Source organism: Bos javanicus, chromosome 14, assembly GCF_032452875.1.
Source record: "Bos javanicus breed banteng chromosome 14, ARS-OSU_banteng_1.0, whole genome shotgun sequence".
Classification (NCBI taxonomy): domain Eukaryota; kingdom Metazoa; phylum Chordata; class Mammalia; order Artiodactyla; family Bovidae; genus Bos; species Bos javanicus.
In genome coordinates this window covers 40,676,605-40,701,397 of record NC_083881.1, presented here as the reverse complement: position 1 = coordinate 40,701,397, position 24,793 = coordinate 40,676,605, and positions in this window count along the sequence as shown.

Here is a 24,793-nt window from a genome sequence, read left to right as displayed (position 1 = left end):
TTGATTGTTTCATTAAAAAGAAAACTAAGAAATACAAATTGAGAAAGAACATCAGTTACAGAGGATAGTAAAAGAAAAGAGAATTATTTGTATAAAATGGTGCTAATAAATATGAAAACAACAGAAAGAGGAAGAGCTTATCACTCAAATAGACCAGAAGCAGTTGAAAAGTTAAATTATCTGATAGTCACGGAAAAAAATTTTTTTAATTATGGTAAATAATTATTATTTAATTTTCTATTATAAACTTTATTTAGCATTTTTTATCTCAGATGTGAAATTAAATAAATAGACAAAATGATATATAAATATTAGGAATAAATAGTAATGCATATGACTTATATGAAAAAAAAATTAAATTTTGGCAATTTACCTAATGGAAGGGCTTCTCTGGTGCCTCAGATGGTAAAGAATCTGCCTGCAATGCAGGAGACCTGGATTTAATCCCTGGTTTGGGAAGATCCCTAGTGGCTCAGAAGGTAAAGGGTCTGTCTGCAATGCAGGAGACTGGGTTCGATCCCTGGGTTGGAAAGATCCCCTGGAGAAGGAAATGGCAGCCCACTCCAGTATTCTTGCCTGTAAAATCCCATGGATCACGGAGCCTGGTAGGCTACCGTCCATGGGGTCACAAAGAGTCGGACACGATTGAGCTACTTCACTTTCACTTAGGGAAGATTCCCTGGAGGAGGGCATGGCAACCCACTCCAATATCCTTGCCGGAAGATCCCCATGGACAGAGGAGCCTGGCAGGCTATATAGTCCATGGTGTTGCAAAGAGTCAGACCCAACTGAGCAACTAAGCACACACCCAAACTAATGGAGACATAAGGATATTTATGGTCTTTATTATGATTCACTGGTATTGTTAGAATTGTTCTTATTGAATTATGAGAAATATAGATCCGTTAAGGATATTAGCACATCTTTTATTTTTTCCACTGTTATTTTAATTTGTGTATAGAATTGATATCAAGGTGCTTTAAATTTTTATTTGACAAAAATTTTTGATCATTCATTTGTTTATTTTCACCATTTGTATTCTTATAAAGATTTTTTTCAGATAAATGGTCTTATTTCTGTCCTAGGTTTTTTTAGTGCTTTATATATTCGACTCTCTTTTCCTTTAAGATAAATTCATCTTGTGGAGTAAAGTGGAAAAAAGTCCTGGTTTTTATTTTATCTTCCAAATGGCTAATTGTCCTGTTACCTGTCATTGAAAAGTATTTTATCCCTACTGGTTTCTTACCTGCTTTTTCCATTATTAAAGCTGATGCATGAAAAATGTATCAGGAGCATCAATTTTATTTAATTAATATTGTTTGTTAATATAATACATGTAATATGATATATCTCTATATTTGACCTAATAAAATTGAATTTAAAAGTAAATGAAAATAGAAAATAAAAGATGAACTAGTACTCCATATGTATAGGTTTATTAAAATTAAACAAGAAAGATTAACAATGTATTTTTAAAATGATAAGAACATATAGCCACTTTGTTGTTTTTGTTCAGTTGTCTGGTCATGTCTGACTCTTTATGACCCCATGGATTGCATCACACCAGACTTCCCTGTCCTTAACCATCTCCCACAGTTTGTTCAAACTCATGTCCATTGAGTTGGTGATATCATCCAACCATCTCATCCTCTGTCATTCCCTTTTCTTCCTGCCTTCAATCTTTCCAAGCCTCAGGGTCTTTTCCAATGAGTTGGCTCTTCGCATCAGGTGGCCAAAGTATTGGAGCTTCAGCTTTAGCCTCAGTCCTTCCAATGAATACCCAGAATTGATTTCCTTTAGGATTGACTGGTTGGAGCTTCTAGCTGTACAATGGACTCTCAAAAGTCTTCTCCAGTACCACAGTTAGAAAGCATCAATTCTTAGGTCCTCAGCTTTCTTTATAGTCCAGCTGTCACATCGATACATGACTACTGGAAAAACCATACCTTTGACTATACTAGGCAAAGTAATGTCTCTGTTTTTCAATATGTTGTCTAGGTTTGTCGTTACTTTTCTCCAAAGGGACAAGCGTCTTTTAATTTCATGGTTGTAGAAGGCAATGGCACCCCCCTCCAGTACTCTTGCCTGGAAAGTCCCATGGATGGAGGAGCCTGGTAGGCTGCAGTCCATGGGGTCGCTAAGAGTCAGGCACAACTGAGCAACTTCACTTTCACTTTTCACTTTCATGCATTGGAGAAGGAAATGGCAACCCACTCCAGTGTTCTTGCCTGGAGAATCCCAGGGATGGGGAAGCCTGATGGGCTGCCATCTATGGGGTTGCACAGAGTTGGACACTACTGCAGCGACTTAGCAGCAGCAGCAGTCACTATCTGCAGTGATTTTGGAGCCCAAGAAAATAAAGTCTGTCATTGTTTCCATTGTTTCCCCATCTATTTGCCATGAAATGATGGGACCAGATGCCATGATCTTCGTTTTTTTAATGTTGAAGAAAAATTAACAGTGTATTTTAAAAATGATAAGAGCATATAGCCACTTATGCCTTTATAATTGTTTATTCTCATAGTTCTCCCTGAAAATATGTGTATTATTTTCTGTTATTTTAATATTTTTAAATATATAATGTTTCTGTCTAGATATTTAATGTTTATAAAGCTACCTAAACTCAGATATTTGAGTTTCTAAGACTACCCTATTTTAAATTTTTAGGTAATAGCTATATATTCTGTTATTAGAATTAGAGAATCTCAATTCACAATTTTAGGTCACAACAATAGGCACTGACACTAAACCATGGATAAGTCCATTAGAGAGTTAAAGATATTGAAAAGGAAAACTGATTCAGAAGTTACAGAGTAATATCTAACTGGGAACAATGTGTGCTGAATTCATGATTTTGAAATATTAAAGAGTACAATTTTTTAAAATATGACCAATAACAAATTAATAGGTAAAATTCTAAGATGATTACCAAACTCTCATCTACATGCTTGTGCAATCTCTTTCCCTTGAACTTGGGCTGTGACTTATTTAAAAAGTAAAGTGAAGTCGCTCAGTCATGTCCGACACTTAGCCTGCCAGGCTCCTCTGTCCATGGGGTTTTCCAGGCAAGAATACTGGAGTGGGGTGACCGAGTTTAACTCTTATGATTGGGTTATACTACACAGCAAAGTGAAGGGATTTCACATACATAATAAAGGTCATTTAAAATTGACTTTGAATTCATCAAAATGGTCCTGCTAGACTTGAAGAAGTAAGCTCCTATGCTATGAGATGGCTTATGGAGGGGACCACAAACAAGGACCCTGAGGGTGGGCTTTAGGAGCTGAAAGCAGTCCCTGGGCTGCCACTAGGTAAGAAAGCCAGGATTTCAATCATTCAATCTATAGGAAATAAGTCCCACAACAACCTGCTGCTGCTGCCGCTAAGTCGCTTCAGTCGTGTCTGACTCTGTGCGACCCTGTAGACGGCAGCCCACCAGGCTGCCTGGTCCCTGGGATTCTCCAGGCAAGAATACTGGAGTGAGTTGCCATTGCCTTCTCTGACAACAACCTAAGTAAGTTTAAAATAAGATTCTTCCTAGATCAAGCCTCCAAATAGGAACACAGCCTGGCTGATGCTTTAATTGCAGCCTTTTGAGAATCTAAGCAGGAAACCCAGTTAAGATTTGCCTGGACTCTCGATCTATGAAAACTGAGACCAGTATGTGACATTTTAAAGAGCTGGGTGTACAGTAATTTGTTAATAGCAATTGATAATTAACATATATATATATATATGTATGTATGTTTTTGTGTTTGTGTTTTTATTCCAGGGATTGGAAAATAGAATTTACCTTTTGGAAGAGATACATTGTCATTGATCAAACTATTTGCTTATTTCCTTAAAATGCTAAAATGTAACTGTCAATATTAAAAACATAATAAATATATTGACTCTGGTGTGATAGATAAAGCACTTTGAGATACTAAATTTATTACTGAGTTATGTCACTTGGATGCACTATCACGGAAATAGAACTAACAGTTTTAATGTCATGAAATAGTATTTATGGAAAGGCAAAATCTTGAACTCTCTGGAAGCTGAAAATATTCCCCTGTTAGCTGTGATTGGAAGTTAGTTCATTTCTAATACACAAATTTTACTATTTCTTTTAATATTGAAGCCATTCAAAAAAGCCCTATTGGCCCTTTCCAGATATTCCGTTTGCAGGGCCATTTAGAAATTTCATTAAGGGCAGATTCTTTTTCAGTGATTGCTGCTCCATTGAAAGTTATTCCAAGTACCTTTCTTAGCATCATTACTCCAAAAATAAAATATGAATATTATTAATTATCTTCACATCTATCAATTAAAAAAATCAAACCCCTCTTTGACTATGGCTTTCCAGTTATAAAAAAGAAAGATGTCATTCTATCACATATTATTTATCTCTCTTGTATTATGGCAACTTGCTAAAAGAAGTTCATACTCTTTTCATTGATGGAGTCATCTGCCTGTAAAGAGAAATATCTGCCACCCTATTCATTCCATGAAGCTCTTTCCTGGTATATTTGTCTATGGTCTTATGCCCTGTATCACTGTGCTACTTGGTGAAGGGGTTTTGTTGATAACTAATAGATCTTCTTCACTGACCATGTTTGTCACTCGCTTTGCACTAACTTTATGAAGTTCTCAGATATACTGTACCAGTCTTTTGTTACAGGAAATACAACTTTGAAAGGTGCTGTTATAGTTTTGATCTCTTCTTTACCTTTTTACCTCTTCTTTTACTTTTTAAATTTCAACCTGGACATAGGGAAGCAGTAATGAAACTATAGTTTCTATGAATTGTATCAATGATTTCATCAATTCATTGGCAATGAGCAATGTTACTTGCAGATGGAGATAGCTTTTCTTCTTGAGGAGCAAGAGAAGTATAATAGGGTGAACAAAGGCTCTTTCAATTTCTCATTGATATTTGCTGGTGGAAATACTCCTCATTATCCCAAGTTAAAAGTGACTCCTCTATCAATATATATTAACCTGAATTGAATAATTTGAAATAAGTCTACTTGTTTGCTCATGGGAAGTAAATGGTTACACGGAAGCTGTGTTTTACATTTTCTTCTGGGTAAAAAGGGCATACGGCTGATGCCCCAGGGATAGAAAGAATTTGACACAGTCAATTCTTCTAAACAGACAAATGATAGACCTCTTGATGAAAGAAAAGTTGGTATTTGCTAAAGGAAGAATTCTTTTCTATGAATATACAGGACCTAGGATTGCTGATGGTAAGCAAATCTGGAATCTTCAAATTCACCTGACGGGAATCCTCAGGGCCCCCTGAAGAATGTTACACAATCTATGTAAGTAAGTATAAGATGAAGATGTTTCAGGACCAAAATCACTCCTACACTGACTGTGTGTGTGTACTAAGTAGCTTCAGTCATGTCCTACTCTTTGCCACCCCATGAACTATATAGCACACCAGGCTCCTCTGTCCCCAGGATTCTCCAGGCAAGAATGCTGGAGTAGGTTGTCATGCCTTCCTCCAGGGATTTTCCCCACCCACAGGATCAAACTCGCATCTCCTGTGTCTCCAGGCATCGTAGATGGATTCTTTACCACTAAGCTACTGGCGAAGCCCAATGTCTCTGTACATATTATTAAAGCTCTTACAGATTATCTGGTTTGGAGTGCTTTCTAAACTGGAGGGAAGAAGGCACAGAGCCTGGGAGAGGCATTGGAGGCCCCAGACCACTTCCTGTTTTGCTTGTGTTACATGATTTTTATCGGTGAACCTATTGGAAAACTTGGATACTAGGTAAGATCTCCGATTCACATGGGTATGATTTGGGAATAAAATATTTTGTATACCATAATGTGCAGAAATTCAAACAATTATTAGTAGATTAGAAGTCAACTTTATAAGTAGAATTCTGAAGTTAAAAAATATGTCACCTTTCATTCCTGCTGAAAATAGACCTTGCTACAACTAAGCTTGAAATCTGAAGTTTATTCTGTTTTTCTAACTAGATTTGATTTGCCACTGAAACGTAAAGAGTTTGCTCTCAGGTGAGATGTGTCACAGGACTGTAACCATATTGCTACAAAATTTTTGCATCAGCTTACATGAAATCTCTTGTATTCTGAGTATAACTGATAACAATGTATCAGAGAGGAAAGTTATTTCCATTTAATCAAATTTCAAAACTAGTAAAAATATTTTAAGATTATCAACCTTCATCAATCATTACTTTACTTTTATTTTTGTTTTCTTAATTCTTTTTGGGTTGTCTTTTTTTTGTCTGTATCTGTTTATTGGCCAACAAAAGTTATTCTCTGCCTCTCAAAAGTAAACCTTTGATATTGTATAGAAATCCCAGGGTAGAGGATATAATTATGATGTAATCATCAAAAAAGGCCATTTTAGAACAATGCACACTTTTTTGTTAAAATTTATGATGGAATTTTGAATAATTTTATAATAATTTTCCAATAAATTTATAATTTACAAAAAGCTTAAAGACCATATTATAAAATGAAAACATCCACCTGTTATTGTAACTTCGTCCATAATTAAACTTAGAAAATTGTCTCACAAAATATATTAATTCCTAGACAGTTGTATTATAGAAAATACAATTTAAGGAAGTAAGCTATTTCTGTAATCTCTTGTAAGATTAGTCAATGATCAAAAACTACCTTTCCATTTTAGAAGAGTAAATAATGAAAATAGGTAAAAATGAGTATGAATGGTTTAGCTGGAGAAATGGCCTTGGAAAGAAGGCAATCAGTGACTGAAACCTCATCAATTTCTCATTAAATTACATACATCTGCTTCACAATTTTAATAGCCTGGGCAGGTAAGAATACACATTTTATGCAGTTTCCCTAACCGCACAATATGAAAAGCACTCTTCTGCTTCAGTTTCCACTTGTCTATGCATTACTCTATTTTGTTTTCTCCAGTGAATTTCACAGTATTTGGAATGATGTTTCTTATGTGTTTGCTTGTATGCATTACTTCATCATGTCTCCTCAATGGAACCTCCACCAGGAGAGGACTGCCATCTGTCTTGTACCCTGGTTGTATCCTCACTGCCTAGGGCAGTCTTTGACTTGTAGGAGAGAGACCCAATTCTTCTATATTAAAGGAAAAATTAAGTAAATAAGTAAAAAAATATATAAAATACCTTACTCTTTGAACTGGTGTCACATGCATTTTTAATGCTTAAAACTTTATAACGCCACATCACAATGCACTTATTCATAAGTATAGTATAAGTCTTGTGTTATCTCAAGGTACCTCTACATGTAATTTTAGCCAGTAGCTGTACTGTTATATATTTCATAAGCTGATGACAGCTTGATTACTGTGACCTTTTATAAGAAAAAAATAAGAAAAAGTAAGTATTGTAAAAATCTGAATTCATTAGAGCAAGAAGAGTCTTATTTCTGAGCAGGAACCTTTTTTTATATATTTAAATTTTTACTTAAAAATAATTATTTTTAAGACTATCAGCTAGGAGAGAAAATTCAAGAATTTAATCTTGCTTCCATCCTGCTTATTAGCTTTCTAATGTAAGTGCAAAACTTTGGGATTACTTCTCTGAAGTTAAAAATCACTCAAGTATTTTAAAGGAAGTATTATCATCCTCTAACAGGCCAATGCTGGATTTTTAAAGCTTGAGTAAGTTATTCTGCAAGTAGAAAAATTTCAGACACACAATATCGAACTGACGTTTTTCTCTAGATTAGGTAGTTAATGCAAATGAGATCGTAGCCTGAACAAGCTTTAGGAAATGAACAGGCTGTCCAAGAGAGTCAACAAAAGTGAGCCTCCTGCAACAGGAAAGGTTTCAATTTTGCCATTTTCTAAACACAGAAAAATGTATCCCTCCAATTCAGAATATTGAATGTCTTATGGAAAGCGAAAGGTCATTTGTAACTGTCCAAAGGATTGATGGAGTTGAGATACCTCCTTGACCTTCACCCTGCACTCATAAAGAATAGTTTCAGATGACAGAGCATCAGGCAAGTTTTCAGAAAATGTCTTTTCTTCTTTTATATTGCATAGCAAGATTGTTACCTGATATTTTCTTTCATAATTGTATGTCAAGATTTAATTATCTCGTGTCGCCCCTCATTAAAATTTAACTGTCATCTCATGCTGCTGAGCAATGTCTGTGATTTGGACTAATTCAAGCTTTTCTATCTGCTTTTTGCCATTGTTTTCCATCTCAGTTTCTACAGTAATTGCTTTGGAGGCCTCACAAACCATGTCAAGGTCATCCTTTGCAAATACAACCACTATACCCCCTCCAACATATACATACCCCAATTAATTACTGTCTATTAAGGATACATATTATTAAAACTATTTCACTACAATTCAGGGATTTTTTTAAAAATCCCTATGACTTAATTTAAAAAAACTAATAAAAATTTTAGTGCAACTATTAAAAATACAATAAAATTATGATATTCCTCTGTACTAATAGCTATTAAATTAATGTCTGGGTGTCTGTGTTTACCATATTCATCAATTGTAAAATTTCTATGACCTAGAATGGTTTTACGATCTCTAATCTTGAGATTTGGGTGATAGAAAATTAAAAAATATTGTGCAATATTTTCAATGCAAAATGATGCCACTGACACACTGTATGGAGAGCATGTGCTTCCAGCTGTTTTACTCATAATAATGATGGATTTGAGCTGATCCTACTGCCACTATTGTCATTGAAGCTCCCTTTATATTTCAGCTTTTACAGGGCAGCAGCCTCCTAACTGTTCTCCTTGTCACTAGGGTTATCTTACTCAATTTGCAATTCATGCTTCTCACAGAATAAAGAAAATGATAAAGGAAAGATTCCAGAATATTCCAGAAATGAGAACTTGCAAAATAGAAGGCAAATAAAATCCCAGGAAAATAAGAAAATGAAGATATTAAAGGAAATGAATGGCAATTCTTAGCTTTGAAGTATTAAACAATCATAATAAAGCCAATGTTTATTTCCAACTATTTAAAGAACCTATAGACTAGGCATAAAAGTAATTATAGTGACAAAACAAATACTGAAAACAAAAGTAAATGAAAACATGGTTAAATTTCATTGTTTTAACCATTAGGGAAGTATTCATTATCTTCATACTGCAAAGTTAAGAATCAAAAGATAATTCCTACATGTGAAGAAATACAAAATGACTATATTTATATATATTATTTAAGTTTCAATATTTCCCTACTGAGAGATGAAAAAAAAATGCTAAAACTGTATTGGGAAGAGTAGATTTAAAAAAAGGAGAATTGGTAAAAATAAATTAAATCTTCATTTATCCTATCATGCCAACTAATTAAAATATAAATTTATTACATTTAAAAATAGCTTTATAAAAACTTAACTTAGAAGAATTAAAATATTATCAATTAAAAGCTATTATCTCTAGGGAATGAACACAATTTGTTAAATGAACCAATGTTTAAAATTTCATTTTTCTCTAGGAAAAAATTTTTATTATAAGCCCTGCCATACTTTTCAAATAAATGTGAATCAGTGGCTCAGACGGTAAAGTGTCTGCCTGCAATGTGGGAGACCAGGGTTCAATCTCTGGGTTGGGAAGATCCCTTGGAGAAGGAAATGGCAACCCACTCTAGTATTCTTGCCTGGAAAATCCCATGTATGGAGCCTGGTAGGCTACAGTCCATGGGGTCGCAAAGAGTCAGACACTGAGCGACTTCACTTCACTTCACTTATATAAACATGCTACAAAAGGAATGTAGTTTCTCATAATAAGAATAACAATGAAATGAATTATTTTTGAACATAACATCGGCAAAGTGAAAGCTAAAAAACAAAAATAAACAGATATTGGTCTGTAATAGAGAATTAAGAAAGTAGAAAAAGTGATGTGGTGCTGGAAGAAATTTCAGGTAGACTAAACTCAATCAAGTGAGGTGGCAGTAATGTATGTCTTCAAAAAAAAAATCTAAAGCATAGAGTTTTAATGATGAGTTACCAAGAATTTGATGATGATTTTGCTGTATATTGAAATGCAATATAATCTATTAAAAATGTCACCACAGAAGATATCAATGATAATTCTTAGTTGATGTGGCATTGTAAGAAAATGATTTCAAGAGAGATGAGAAGATATTTTGATTTTTAATCATATCTCTATGGTCAAAAAGTATGATGATATGACAAATTATAAGTCATTTTAGTACATACTAAAGTCTAATATAATGTCCACAAAAGACTTATTTTTTCCATTTTTTACCTCTAATAATAGTGTCCCTTGTTTTTCACCCTAAGTCCTCTTACATGTAGTACTCATATATGTGTCTTCCTTTTTCTAACTCTCTTTATTATATTTTTTCTTTGTTATTTTTGCTTGAAATGTAGGTATGAACTCTAAAAGCTCCTTTCTACCCAAGCAATGGCTCATAAAAGCATCTTCCTAACAATTTTAATCTATACTACTAAAAGAAGTGTCCATATGAGTGTCTAAGAATAAAATTTTTGTTTTTCTAGAAATCATGTGCTCATATATCATCCCTTTTAGTCCCTGAAATCATCCAGTGAAATATGTAATAATGTGAATGCTTATTTTCAATACTTTTCAGTTTACTAAAGCACTTCAACACACTATTATGGGTTGAATTGTGTTCCCCTTAAATTTGTATGATTAAGGACTAACCCTCAGTCGGTGGCTCAGATGACAAAGAATCCACCTGCAATACAGTCTTGGGTTCTATCCTTGGTTTGGGAAGATCCTCTGGAGAAGGGAAGGGCTACCCACTCCAGTATTATTGACTGGAGAATTCCATGGACAGAGGAGCCAGGTGGGCTATAGTCCATGAGGTTGCAAAGAGTTGGACATGACTAAGTGACTAACACTTTCACTAAATTTGTATGTTTAAAGACTAACCCCCAGGACCTCAGAGTGTAATCTTATTTGGAGCTAGTATCTTTACAGAAATAATCATTAAAAATGGGTCCTAGTTCAAAATGACTGAAGTCCCTATAAGAATGGAAAATTTGGACACAGATGTACAGACAGGAGTGCTTCCCAGGTGATGCTAGCGGTAAAGAACCTGCCTGCCAATACAGGAGATGTAAGAGATGCGGGTTTGATTACCGGAATCAGAAGATCCTCTGGAGAAGGGAATGACAATTCACTCTAGTATTCTTGCCTGGAGAATCCCATGGAGACAGGAGCCTGGTGAGCTATTCAGTTCATGGGGTCACAGAGCCGAACACTACTGAAATGACTTAGCAGGCACTCATGTATAGACAGAAGGAAGATGGTAAAAAGAGACACAGGAAAAAGGTAGACTATACAAGTGAAGGATAAAACCCTGGAATATACACTCTCACACCCCTTAGAAGTCAACCCTGCCAATACCCTGATTTTGGATTTCTAGTCTCCAAAACTATGAGACAATAAATTTCTGTTGTTTAAGCCACCCCAGTTGTAGTACTTTGTTACAGCAGCTGTAGAATACTAATACTCATACTCACATTTGATGATTTCATGTCCATCATGTCTTCCATTGCAATTTTCATTTAAATATAAGAAGAAAATTCCTACCAGTAATTTTTAAAACAAGTCCTATATTTGCTCCTTTGATTCCTCCTACTAATAATTGCTTATCTTATTCTTTCCTTCATTCCAACTCACTCATTCTTCAAAGCATTTTTTTTATGAAAACCTTTTTAGGAAGACCTTTTTAGGAAAGGTTTCTGTTTTTCTACAGATATTAATAATAAGGAAGTGGAAAACCTGGCAGGGAGGTTTTGAGATAAATTCTTTAGCTTTTTACTGTCTTTATGAAAGTCTTGTGGTAATGCCTTGACATTTGGAAATATATTACCAATACAGAGAAGTATTTCTCATAGGAAAAAAAAATTTTAATCAAATACCACTGTATGTAAAACAGATAGTAAATTCTAATAAGGATATACTGGATAGCACAGGGAACTCTTTTTACTTATCTGTAATGATCTATATGGGAAAATAGTCTTTAAAGAATGGATATGTGTGTAGGTATAAGTGATTCACTTTGCTATAAAGCAGAATCTAACATATTTTAAATAAATTATACTCCAATAATTCTTTTTTTATCATCAAATCAAAACAATTGATGCTTTTGAACTGTGGTGTTGGAGAAGACTCTTGAGAGTCCCTTGGACTACAAGGAGATCAAACCAGTCAATCCTAAAGGAAATCAGTCCTGAATATTCATTGGAAGGACTGATGCTGAAGCTGAAGCTCCAATACTTTGGCCACCTGATACAAATAACTGGCTCCTTTGAACAGACCACAATGCTGGGAAAGATTGAAGGCAAGAGAAGGGGACAACAGAGGATGAGATGGTTGGATGGCATCACTGATAGACATGAATTTGAGCAAGCTCCAGGAGTTGGTGATGGACAGGGAAGCCTGACATGCTGCAGTTCATGGGGTCACAAAGAATCAGACATGACTGAGCAACTGAACTGAACTGAATTCTTTTTTAATTAAAGAGAAACAAACTCGTATGTGTTGGAAAAGCCCCGTTATTAAAATGGGGAAGAAAGGAAACTATTTGGACTGGATGCTCCAACATATGATGAAACAGGGTATACAAATTAGCCTAGAGGAGAAAATGGCAACCCACTCCAGTATTCTTGCCTGGAGAAGTCCATGGTCAGAGGAGCCTGGCTGGCTACAGTCCATGGAGTGGCCAAGAGTCAGAATCGACTGAGCAACTACCACTACATACACTTTAGACTCTCCAAAGGGGTCCATTATTAATAATAGATGCGATGAACATTGGGGTACACGTGTCTCTTTCAATTCTGGTTTCCTCAGTGTGTATGCCCAGCAGTGGGATTGCTGGATCATAAGGCAGTTCTATTTCCAGTTTTTTAAGGAATCTCCACACTGTTCTCCATAGTGGCTGTACTAGTTTGCGTTCCCACCTGTTCCCTTTTCTCCACACCCTCTCCAGCATTTATTGCTTGTAGACTTTTGGATCGCAGCCATTCTGACTGGCGTGAAATGGTACCTCATAGTGGTTTTGATTTGCGTTTCTCTGATAATGAGTAATGTTGAGCATCTTTTCATGTGTTTGTTAGCCATCTGTATGTCTTCTTTGGAGAAATGTCTATTTAGTTCTTTGGCCCATAATAGCCAGGACATGGAAGCAACCTAGATGTCCATCAGCAGATGAATGGATGAGAAAGCTGTGGTACATATACACAATGGAGTATTACTCAGCCATTAAAAAGAATACATTTGAATCAGTTCTAATGAGGTGGATGAAACTGGAGCCTATTATACAGAGTGAAGTCAGCCAGAAAGAAAAACACCAATACAGTATACTAAAGCATATATATGGAATTTAGAAAGATGGTAACAATACCCCTGTATACGAGACAGCAAAAGAGACACTGATGTATAGAACAGTCTTTTGGACTCTGTGGGAGAGGGAGAGGGTGGGATGATTTGGGAAAATGGCATTGAAATACGTATAATATCATATATGGAATGAGTCGCCAGTCCAGGTTCGATGCACGATACTGGATGCTTGAGGCTGGTGCACTGGGACGACCCAGAGGGATGGTATGGGGAGGGAGGAGGGTTCAGGATGGGGAACACATGTATACCTGTGGCGGATTCATTTCGATATTTGGCAAAACCAATACAATATTGTAAAGTTTAAAAATAAAATAAAATTAAAAAAATAGATGCATATCTAGGCCTTGCACAAGCTCAAAGAGCCTCACACTCCTCCCCCATCTCTTCTTCACCATCCTGCTTGTATTGTTCATCTCTTCTTATGAAAATCTTTCTATTCACCATGAGTAAGTCTTCCTTCAGAAGAGTGTTCTGACCCCCAAATAGAATTCATTGCCTTTGCATAATCCCAGGGAGACTCATGGGTATCCCTGCTGGCTCAGATGGTAAAGAATCTACCTGCAGTGCACAAGACCTGGGTTTAATATCTGGGTTGGGAAGATCCCCTGGAGGAGGGCATGGCAACCCACTCCAGTATTCCTGATGGAGAATCCCCTTAAACAGAGGAGACTGGTGGGCTCCTCTGTAGTTCATGGGTCACAAAGAGTCAGAGAAGACTGAGCAGCTAAGCAGCAGCAGCAGGGAGACTCAGAGTTGCCTCCCTGGTAGCACCATAGGGCCCCATGGCTAAGGGCCACTTCAGACTCATCTCAGGCTGTTCTTCACTTTCCCATCACTGCTACTGCTGCTTTGGCCTTTGTTTCGCCTCATTTCAACAATTTAACTCTACTTAATGCTCTGTGGTGACCTGAATGGGAAGGAAGTCCAAAAGGGAAAGGATATGTATATTATGGTGGATTCATTTTACCATACAGTAAAAACTAGCACAACATTGTGAAGCAACTCTGTACTGCGCTGTGCTTAGTCACTCCGTCATGCCAGACTCTTTGCGACCCCACGGACTATAGCCCACCAGGCACCTCTGTCCATGGGGAGTCTCTAGGAAAGAAGATTTCAGTGGGTTGCCAAGCTTTCCTCCAGAGGATCTTCCAATCCAGGTCTCCTGCATTGAAGGCGGATTCTTTATCGTCTGAGGTACCAGGGAAGCCGCAAAGTGACTATACTCCAATAAAATTAATTAAGAAAATAAAAAATAAATGCATTTTCCAAAAAACAAACAAATCCAAAAAACAATTATTTAAGTCAGGACATGTGCCTAGAACTTTACATGTCTCTTCAGCTAAACAATTGCTATGCATCTTTTAGTTCTTAATGCAACTGTTACTCTTCAGAACACTCTCCTTGACTGCCCTTCTTCCCAATAGCAGATGAAGTCCTCCCATTATGCATTTTCATAGACCCCTGGGCTTCTCTTTCACAGAACATATCTCAAATAGAATTATTTAACCTTACAACTTTTTATTATTTTATTTTTAATTGTGGTTCAAAAAACTTATCAAATACAATCATCTTAACCTGTTTTTCAGTGTATACTTGAAAAACTTAGTTATTTTCTCCTTGATATCTCTTCCATGTGGCTGGAGTTACGTTTATTCACAACTGTATTCCTGGCATCTACCATAGGACAGTACCTGACAATTGTTTGGTGCTTAAAAAGTATTTGTTGAATGAATAGATCCTTATAGATCTTTCAAACTTGATGACTAGAAATGTGTGCCTAGCAACTATTAGTGACTGACACAGATACTCAGATCAAAAAGTATTTGTAAAATCATCTATTGGTTCAATTCATAAATTGGTCATTTGTAATACGCCATTTCTGTGGACATTTCTATGAATAAGAGCAACAAAATTCTTACCTCTTGAAAGTTAAAACCTTAAAGATTTACAGGATAGATAAATAAATACCTTAAGTACAATGGAAAACAGCTTAAGAATCTGGTATACAGTATCTGGCTAGGCCTAGGTTCATGGCCACTATATTAGTTAGCTTGGTTTGCTGTAACAAAATACAGCAAATATTTATTTTAAAGTCATGGAGGCCGAAATGTTTGAGTAGAATGTCCTGAATCTGATGAAGACCTGCTTCTTGGCTGGTATACAGTCACCTTCTCAGGTTCACATGGCTGAGAGACAGAGAGCCTAACTCCCTTCTCTAATAAGGCCACTAAGCCCATCATGAGGGCTCCACCATCATGACCTAATTAACTGGCAAAGGCTTCAATATATGAAGTTGTCAGGAGACAAAATCATTCATTCTATAGCAGTGATATAGAGTTTTCAATTATTTATTGAAAGAAGAATGGCTACATACCATGTAGAAAAGGAAGGGTCCTCTGAGGAGATAAAATTTAAGCCCAGAGCTAAGAAATTAACCCCAAACATGAAGCCAGCTACACCCAGAGTAAAACAAGATTCAGAGAAAAGCTTAAATTTATAGATGCTTGGGCAGAATATAATGGGATATGTGCAAGCAATATAAAGAAAGCCAATGAAGCTGAATTCAGGTGAATATAATTTGAATTTGGAAGATTGGGTAGCAGTTAGATCACCTATGGCCCCATGGGCCACTGTTGAGAAGCTAGAAGGATATTATTTGATGACTGTATCTCGGTTAGATAGAATAATCGTAATTTTATACATGTGGGAGCTGAAGCTTACCAAAGTTGAGTTGTTTGTGTGTACTTGGTCAGTCAGTCATGTCTGAGTCTCTGCAGCTCCATGGACTGCAGCCCGCCAGGCTCCTCTGTCCATAGAATTTTCCAGGCAAGCATACTGGAGTGGGTTTCCATTGCCTACTCCAGGGAATGTTCACCATTCAGGTATCAAACTCACATGTCTTGGGAGGCAGATTCTTTACCACTAGAACCACTGGGGAAGAGTTGCAAAACTGAGTTCAATTTACTTCAGTTACTCAGTCATGGCTAGCTCTTTGCGATGTCATGGGCTGCAGCACGCCAGTCTTCCCTGTCCATCACCAACTTCCAGAGCTTGCTCAAACTCATGTCCATTGACTTGGTGATACCATCCATCCATCTCATCTTCTGTCATCTCCGTCTCCTCCTGCCTTCAACCTTTCCCAGCATCAGGGTCTTTTCCAATGAGTCGGTTCTCATCAGGTAGCCAAAGTATTGGAGCTTCAGCTTCAGCCTCAGTCCTTCCAATGAATATTCAGGACTCACTTCCTTTAGGATTGACTGGTTTTATCTCCTTGCAGTCCAAGGAACTCTCAAGAGTCTTCTCCAACTCTCAAGAGTAACTCAGCATCAATTCTGAGTTACTTGCTAGTAAATAACTAAGGTAGTGTTAGTCTAAGCTCTTCAATTTAAATTCATTTTTTACTCCACTTTGTGCTTGTGTACTTAGTCACTCAGTTGTGTCCCACTCTTTGCGACCCCAAGGACTATAGCCCTAAGGCTCCTCTACCCATGGGATTCTCTAGGCAAGAATACTACGTTCCTTTTTCATACAATCTGGCTGACAGCAATATGCTACATTAGAAAGTCCACTGAACTGTGTTGTAGGAAATATTTTGGGGTATGATCCTCACAACTAGCTTAAAAACTTGTTAAACAGGTCATAGACAACTAGTTAAAAGAAAAAAAAAATTTCTCTGAGGTTTATTTGTCTAATCTGTAACATGAGGAACTTAGAACTAATGAATTTTAATATCATCTACAACAAGTTAATGTCCAATCAGAGTACCAATTCAGAGTAACTAAAACTACCACCTCTCCACATTGTGTTTCCTCCATGCTATCACACTTTGCTTCTCATTTTTAATGTATCTAGTTTAAGATGTTTACCATGATAGATTTACTAGGACTCTACTGATTTCCCCAAAAGCACTACAATATTTTTGATATAATAAATAAAATAATTTTTACAATTGATCATCCTTTTGTTCAATTGCTGTGTGGTACAAAATCTTTATGCAAAGAATATTATATGGCAATACACTGGTTAAAAAAAAAAAAAGGGTAAAATAGGCATATTTTCTGTTTTCATTCCCAATCTAGTGAGGCAAACATATTTTCAATCTCTTTCTAAACAGCAAACAATGACACAAATTGAGAAATTTTATCACTCCTACTCCCACATTTCAAACAGTGTAGCTCACTGTATGAATTAAACCAAATTACTGAATTACTCAAATTTCTTTTTAGTTTTCATCCCTCTTATATCTGGAGAAAAGCTAAGTTGGAGTGGATATGTTGCTATATATAGTTTCCAAATATAAAACACTATGATTTTAAAATAGTGGCAGGTGAATTCAGAGCAAGGAAGGAAAATTTATGCCTTTAGACTGGAAAGAGATCACAGAGGATGTGAACTGCATGAGGTCTAACTGAATAGTAAATAAGGAAACTAACAAAACACTGAGTTTTATGCGATCTGAAAGAGGAATAATGTAATTGAAGCCAATCCATTGTCGAAGATTTTATCAAAAATATGCACTATGTGAGTTTAATACAGATTTTGCTAAACAAATTAAGTGCATATACATTTCTAGGCTTGGAAAAACTACACTCAAGACATAAGTGCTCTAGATTCAGAATTTAATGGTAGAGTAACATAGATTATACATACAATGTTTAACATTGTCATAAAGATGAGATGAGAGTTGGTAAAGAAGCAAAAAGAGGAGAAAGGGTGGGAAAAAGGATTGGGATAAACAAAAAGAAGGTTGCGGGTTATGGAGGAGAGTGCAATACAGTCAAAATGATGACAGAAATGCTTCTAGTCTGACACATTAAAACTGTTTGCCAGTTTGCAGATGTTTCAACCAAATGTAAATTTATACATGTGCTATTAAGTCAAATTTCATTAGTTTATCACAATCGCTGATGAGGGCTGTGATTATTCTGTAATTATTTGACAAGTTTAACTAATTAAGTATCAATAGTTCATTTAAAAGTGTCCTTGTTACATATGCGTTGGTAATAATTTGTTTGTACTTAACCTAATTTTGATCATTTTATCCTACGTAAAGCTGTGAGTTATATTAATGGTATTTATCATGTTTAAAGTCATAGGAATGTGTGCTGTGTCCTTAGTCACTCAGTCCTGTCCAACTCTTTGCGACTCTACAGACTGTAGACCACCAGGCTCCTCTGTTCAGGGAGATTCTCCAGGAAAGAATACTGGAGTGGGTTGCCATGCATGCCTCCAGGGGATCTTCCCAATCCAGGGATTGAACCCTGGGCTCCCACATTGCAGGCCGATTCTTTACTATCTGAACCACAAGGGAAACCAAACTGTAAGTTTCTGGCTGTGTACCTCAGCTGAATTTTATGTTAATGTCATACAAGCAGTACAAAACCAACCACCTAGCAAAAATGTATTTACTTCAGAAAACATTGCTGGCTTGATTTACATGGGTCAATGGTGGAATATATATTTGTCAATTCCAATAAAACAACTGAGTTAAGTATAGAATGGAAACTGAAGAGATAGTAAACGTTGATGATGACAGGAAATACCTGGTCCATGCTATTTTAAAAAACTAATCTAAAAAAAAAATCCAGTAAAATGGAATTAACATGAAGAATGGCCAAGCTGTTGTCCACTTTTTGATAGCCTACTGTCCAGATTACCAGCATCTGGCATAAGTAAGGTATACATCACTATATATTTTTTTTGTAAACATTGTAATTTAACTTGTAAATTTATCTACACTGGTTCTAAAATTACTGCAATTCCCTCATTGTTTAGAATGTTTAATCTTTGAGATAAACAAACCTGGAGCACAAATTCTGCACATGCTGAATTTTTCTCTTTTTTGGATTAAAAAAATGAGGTTTGTTTCCCACCCCCAGCCCCTAGCCCTGTTTATCATGGAGAATTTCCCATAGCCATAGCCAAATGTTTTAATTTATAGAATATTCTGTGTTTTGCCATTGGCAATGAAATCACAACTAATAAGTTCCACAGACTGCAATAAAACCCTAGAGAAAACTATATGCTATCTGTCAAGCATATAATTTTAAGTTTTAATAATGCATAATATGTTTAAACAGCTTATCAAAGCACATCTCTTTTACAAAAGAAAGGAAAAGAAAAAAAGGGGGCTGCTTAAAAATTGTCATTCCTAAAGGCATTGCTTTTCAAACGAACTATTGTTAATTGCGTAAGAATTGAAAATATTGTCATTTAAAATAATTAATTCACCAATGTGTTCATTTAATTTAGGTTTGTGTTATCAAAAACATTAACAATGCCATGGCTTTAATAATCTTGAGGAATTACATTTACTGCCTAAGAGAAATTTGCCAAACAGATTTAACTTGGTGAGTGTTCTTATGTACAAAATATTGAAAAGTGTGGTATTTTGAATAAGTGTTCAGTTTTACATGTTATGAAAGTGGGATTTTCTTAATTTTTTGGAACATTTTTTTGAAATGTTGCCATACTCTGTGGTATTACAGAGATGAAGAGAGAAGATATTATCTTTTAATGGCATACCTCTATGATATTGAATGAGAACCAGGAATTTTTTTCTCCCATTAATACTACCAAGCTCATATATCATTCATTGCCAAGTAGTCTGTGTAGATGATATGAGCTGACAAAGCAAGAAAGAATTCCTATTCTACATAAAGTCTATTGGGAAATAGCTATGCAGTAACTACAAGCCCTGTGTTCCCCAGGTATATGATTTAGTAAAAATTCTTAACTACTGAACTCATATCTATTAGTGATTTGTAAATCACATATGTTTCTATATGTAAATATTTTTTCATGATCTCCCATGGGACTTCTTGGGTCTTCAGGGTTGTAAACTTCTGGAGAGTTAAGTGGGAAAGTTAGGTAGCTTTGAATTACATGGGATTTTGGAAAAAGGAAAAGAAGGGAAAATATGTTTTGAAATTTTCCCAAGAAGGCTATTCTTATAAGATAGGAGAAAGAAAAGAATAAAGAATCATACACACCAAGAAGAAACATCAGGCTACATTTTTCCCCCTCCAACCCATCACTTGTTTTATTCTCCTTATACTTTAAAAATATCACAAAAAACACATGGATATGGGAAGTGGAATGTGGAAAGGCTGGGATTAGAAAATTAATTATCTCAGCTTTACAATAGAAGAGTAAGTGCACATATTTAGGGCATAGGGTTTCAGTAATTTGGATCGTATTTGTTAGTTAAATTTCCCTCTTGAATAATAAGTACCAGCAAGTAGGGGGACTTCACAAATCCTGGCTGAACTATTTATTAGCTATGTTGCTTTATGTCTTAGTCTCTACATCTTGGAGTCCTCATCTATAAAGTGAAAATACACATTCCTACTTGTGAAATTTTAAAATAATGTTTACAAAATAATGTACCTAGTGGAAGCAGATTCAGTGTATAGCCAAACTCCAGGTAAAGCAGTTATTATTATTTTCAACGTAGGATCACAAGACAAACTTTTCTTTGTTTTTCTCCACATTTGTCCAACAGTTATCCACATTACCCAGAACTCCACTCCGTGGTGGACCATTTGGTCTGACTTATTCACCTAGGACTTAAATTCCTGATTAACGTCCTGTGCCCCATTACCTCCTGCCCTCACCCTTATCTTGTGATAGCAACCTAATTTATAGCCTGTGATACTGTTAGTGAGTTAGGAGATTTATAGAGGCGTTGTTTAGAAAGTGAACAAAATATGTGTTGACTGATGAGTGATTTTTCCCACAATATATTATTGACATTGGCTTTAGAAATTTGGAAGAGCTAGAAAAGATATTCATGGTCAGTCCAGTATTGGTGCTTTTCAACTATGAGCAATGTGGAGTGTTTGGTCATTGGCATAAAGAGCCCTCCTTGCAGGGATCTTGGTTTCAGAGTTAAAATATGTTGAGAATAAAATAAATTCTGGGAGCTCACAGGCAGTCTGGCAATGTAATGGCAGGGGTGGAGAGTACATTGAATCTTAATCACAAAAACAATGTAATAACAATATTAAAGAAAATATTATGAAAAGAAAATATAAGCTCCTGCAATGCAGGAGACCCTGGTTTGATTCCTGGGTTGGGAAGATCCGCTGGAGAAGGGATAGTCAACCCACTCCAGTATTCTTAGGCTTCCCTGGTGGCTCAGCTGGTAAAAAATCTGCCCATAATACAGGAGACCGGAGTTCGATCTCTGGGTTGGCAAGATCCCCTGGAGAAGGGAAAGGCTACCTGCTCCAGTATTCTAGCCTGGAGAATTCTGGACACTACTGAGTGACTTTCACTTTCATTTTTCATCATCTCCACAGACCACATTAAGTGCTCAGTCGTGTCTGACTCTTTGCAGCCCCATGGACTATAGCCCGGCAGGCTTCTCTATCCATGGGATATTCCAGGCAAGAACACTGGAGTGGGTTGTCATTTCCTTCTCCAGGGGATCTTTCCAACTCCAGGGATCAAATTTTCATCTCTTACGTCTCTTATGTCTCTGGCATTTGCAGGTGGGTCTTACCACTAGCGCCATCTGGGACACCCATATGTAATCTCCACCCTAAAACAAAACATAGTCATTACTTGTTTGTTCTCTTTGAAAGTTAGGTTGACTATGACCATCACTAAGAGACAGCATTCTTTGAGTGGGAGGAGGTGGTCTTCTTACCTAGTCACTTAAGTGAAGTGCAAAGCTGATCAGTAGGGAAACTAAATGAATCAAAGACTTCTGATTTAGCCTGGCTTTTGTGCAGCCCTCTACTGCATATTTTGTCTCAGTTGGGCAAAAGCAGCTAGAAAAAAGAGCCCTTTTGTACAGATCGCTGTCACTGATGGCAGAAAGATATACAGTGGATTATGTCTCTGTATAGAACCAATCTCTGGATTAATAATATTTATGTTTGAATATTGTAATACCTAAAAAGAAAAGGCATTTTAATATCCTGAGGCATTAGGTATGGTAAAAAACTAAACACATTTAATTTAAATTAAAGACAACATATTTATTTAATGTAAATATATAATGTATAATATATTTGTCTTTAAATGTTTTATAAAATATTTGATGACTTCAGAAAGATATTACATCAATAAAAATAAGAAATAGGGAAATACTTTTAAAACATATATTAGCTACTTAAATTTAATAAGTGCCTCTTACTTGTGGATTCTTTCAAGAAAATCAGTTTGCAACTCACTCTCATTTCCTTAAAAAATGTCAGAAAAAGGGTTTACAATCATAAAAAAAGTGAGTCATTTTTAATGTCTGGGAAATCTTTTTTGACCAGCAGATAAAAGTATATTAAAGTGACTTATTATGAGAAAACGAAGATGTCAAAGTTCTTCTGAAAATGTCCATTGGAGTCATTTGTGTGTCGGGTGATGTCTTTCCTTTGCAAACTGTCCCCTCAGTTTGTGAATCGATAGTGTCTTCTGCTTAACAGTAAATATCCTTCATGCTATTAATTTCTTTCATTATATTTGAGATTTTTTACAATACAAAATAGCAATCAGTAACTGTACTTTAATCTGCCATTTACAGAACAACCCACATCTTCTCCATTTTGTAGCTTGTACTTATTCACAACCTGTCTCCTTGATCTGCATCATGCGTGTCATAGCTTCATGATACAATATTTATTATTTATATGTTATAATGGTATGTTTTAAAATATTGATTAGCCATTTCAAACTGTTTTTTTTTTTGAATCATTCTATTGCTGAGCTATTTTGTATGTATAGGCTCTTATATACATATTGTTTTGTTCTGTACCAATAATCACATAAAGCATTGGTCCTAGAGTCAGTTATAACTGGAATCCGATCTAACTAGTGCTATCATGTATTAACAGAATGATCTTTAATATGTTAAAGTGAAAATGAAAGTTGCTTAGTTGTGTCTGATTTTTTGTGAACCCATGGATTATACAGTCCATGGAATTCTCCAGGCGAGAACACTGGAGTTATCGTGTAGCCTTTCCCTTCTCCAAGGGATCTTCCCAAACCAGGGATCAAACCCAGGTCTCCCACATTGCAGGTGGATTCTTTATCAGCCACATATATTATGTATTGACTTAAAATTTCAGTTCCTTATATGTCAACTGAGGTTAATGTCACCGTCCCTACTATCATTGAGGACTTCTCAGGTGGCGCTAGGGTAAAGAACCTTTCTGCCAATGCAGGAGACATAAGAGATGCTGGTTCTATCCTTGGGTCAGGAAGATTCCCTGGAAGAGGGCATGGTAACCCACCCAGTATTCTTGCCTGGGGAATCCCATGGACTAGGGACCTGGCAGGCTACAGTCCATAGCGTCACACAGAGTTGGACACAACTGAAGCAACTTATCAAGCATGCATGCACACAACTATTATTGAGAGGGCTAGGTGATATATATATATCAAGCAATCAGAAAATACCAAGTTCTCAATGATTTAGGTAATATATTGATTTTACTTTTAAACTAGTAAGAAAAGTAGGACTTTCTAAGACAATTTTCAAAAATTTGGCTCTCCAAGTTAACAAGCAACTAATAGGTAGATTTAATTGAATGAAGTTTTTCTTTTCTAATTTTTCTCTAATTCTCAAACCATATCTCAAAATCATACAAAGGAAACATAATTATTGCTAATTTATAGACTTCTGCTATCCATTGTTAATACTAATCCAGATACCATTTCATCTCAATTATATGTTCTGGGAGGAGAATTTGTACTTTGGGTAGAATTTGGTCTCTGTGTAAATTATGGTTTTCACTTGTACAAGAGAAAAAATAGAAAGATTGAAGCTCTGTCTGTGATATTCTATTACAAACACATATATTCTAAAGAAAATCTCAGAATTAAAATAATTGATGTTGCAGATAATGTCCTATACATTTTAAATGATATTCATAAACAGCTAGTACCCAGTGAGCACAATATTGTGTTTTTTTCTTTTAACTTAACTGTAGTGATATTTATTGTGTAAAAGTTTTAGTAGTACACATATGGAATTGGATTTGTTTATATTCAACTGACAGAGAAGGCAATGGCACCCCACTCCAGTACTCTTGCCTGGAAAATCCCATGGACGGAGGAGCCTAGTGGGCTGCAGTCCATGGGGTCGTGAAGAGTCGGATACGACTGAATGACTTCACTTTCACTTTTCACTTTTCCTGCATTGGAGAAGGAAATGGCAACCCACTCCGGTGTTCTTGCCTGGAGAATCCCAGGGACAGGGGAGCCTGGTTGACTGCCGTCTATGGGGTCTCACAGAGTCGGACACGACTGAAGCGACTTAGCAGCAGCATATTCAACTGAATTCAAAAATTATAAAATTTTCCTGTTAAGTAGTGAAAATCCAACACCTTGTATTCTATTTCTAAGTTTTGTAAACTGCTTCAAAACTGCTTATGTCTCAATGTAACAGGGACTATAATTGTCCAGAATTTCAATAAGGCTTATTTCAAACAGCAGCAAG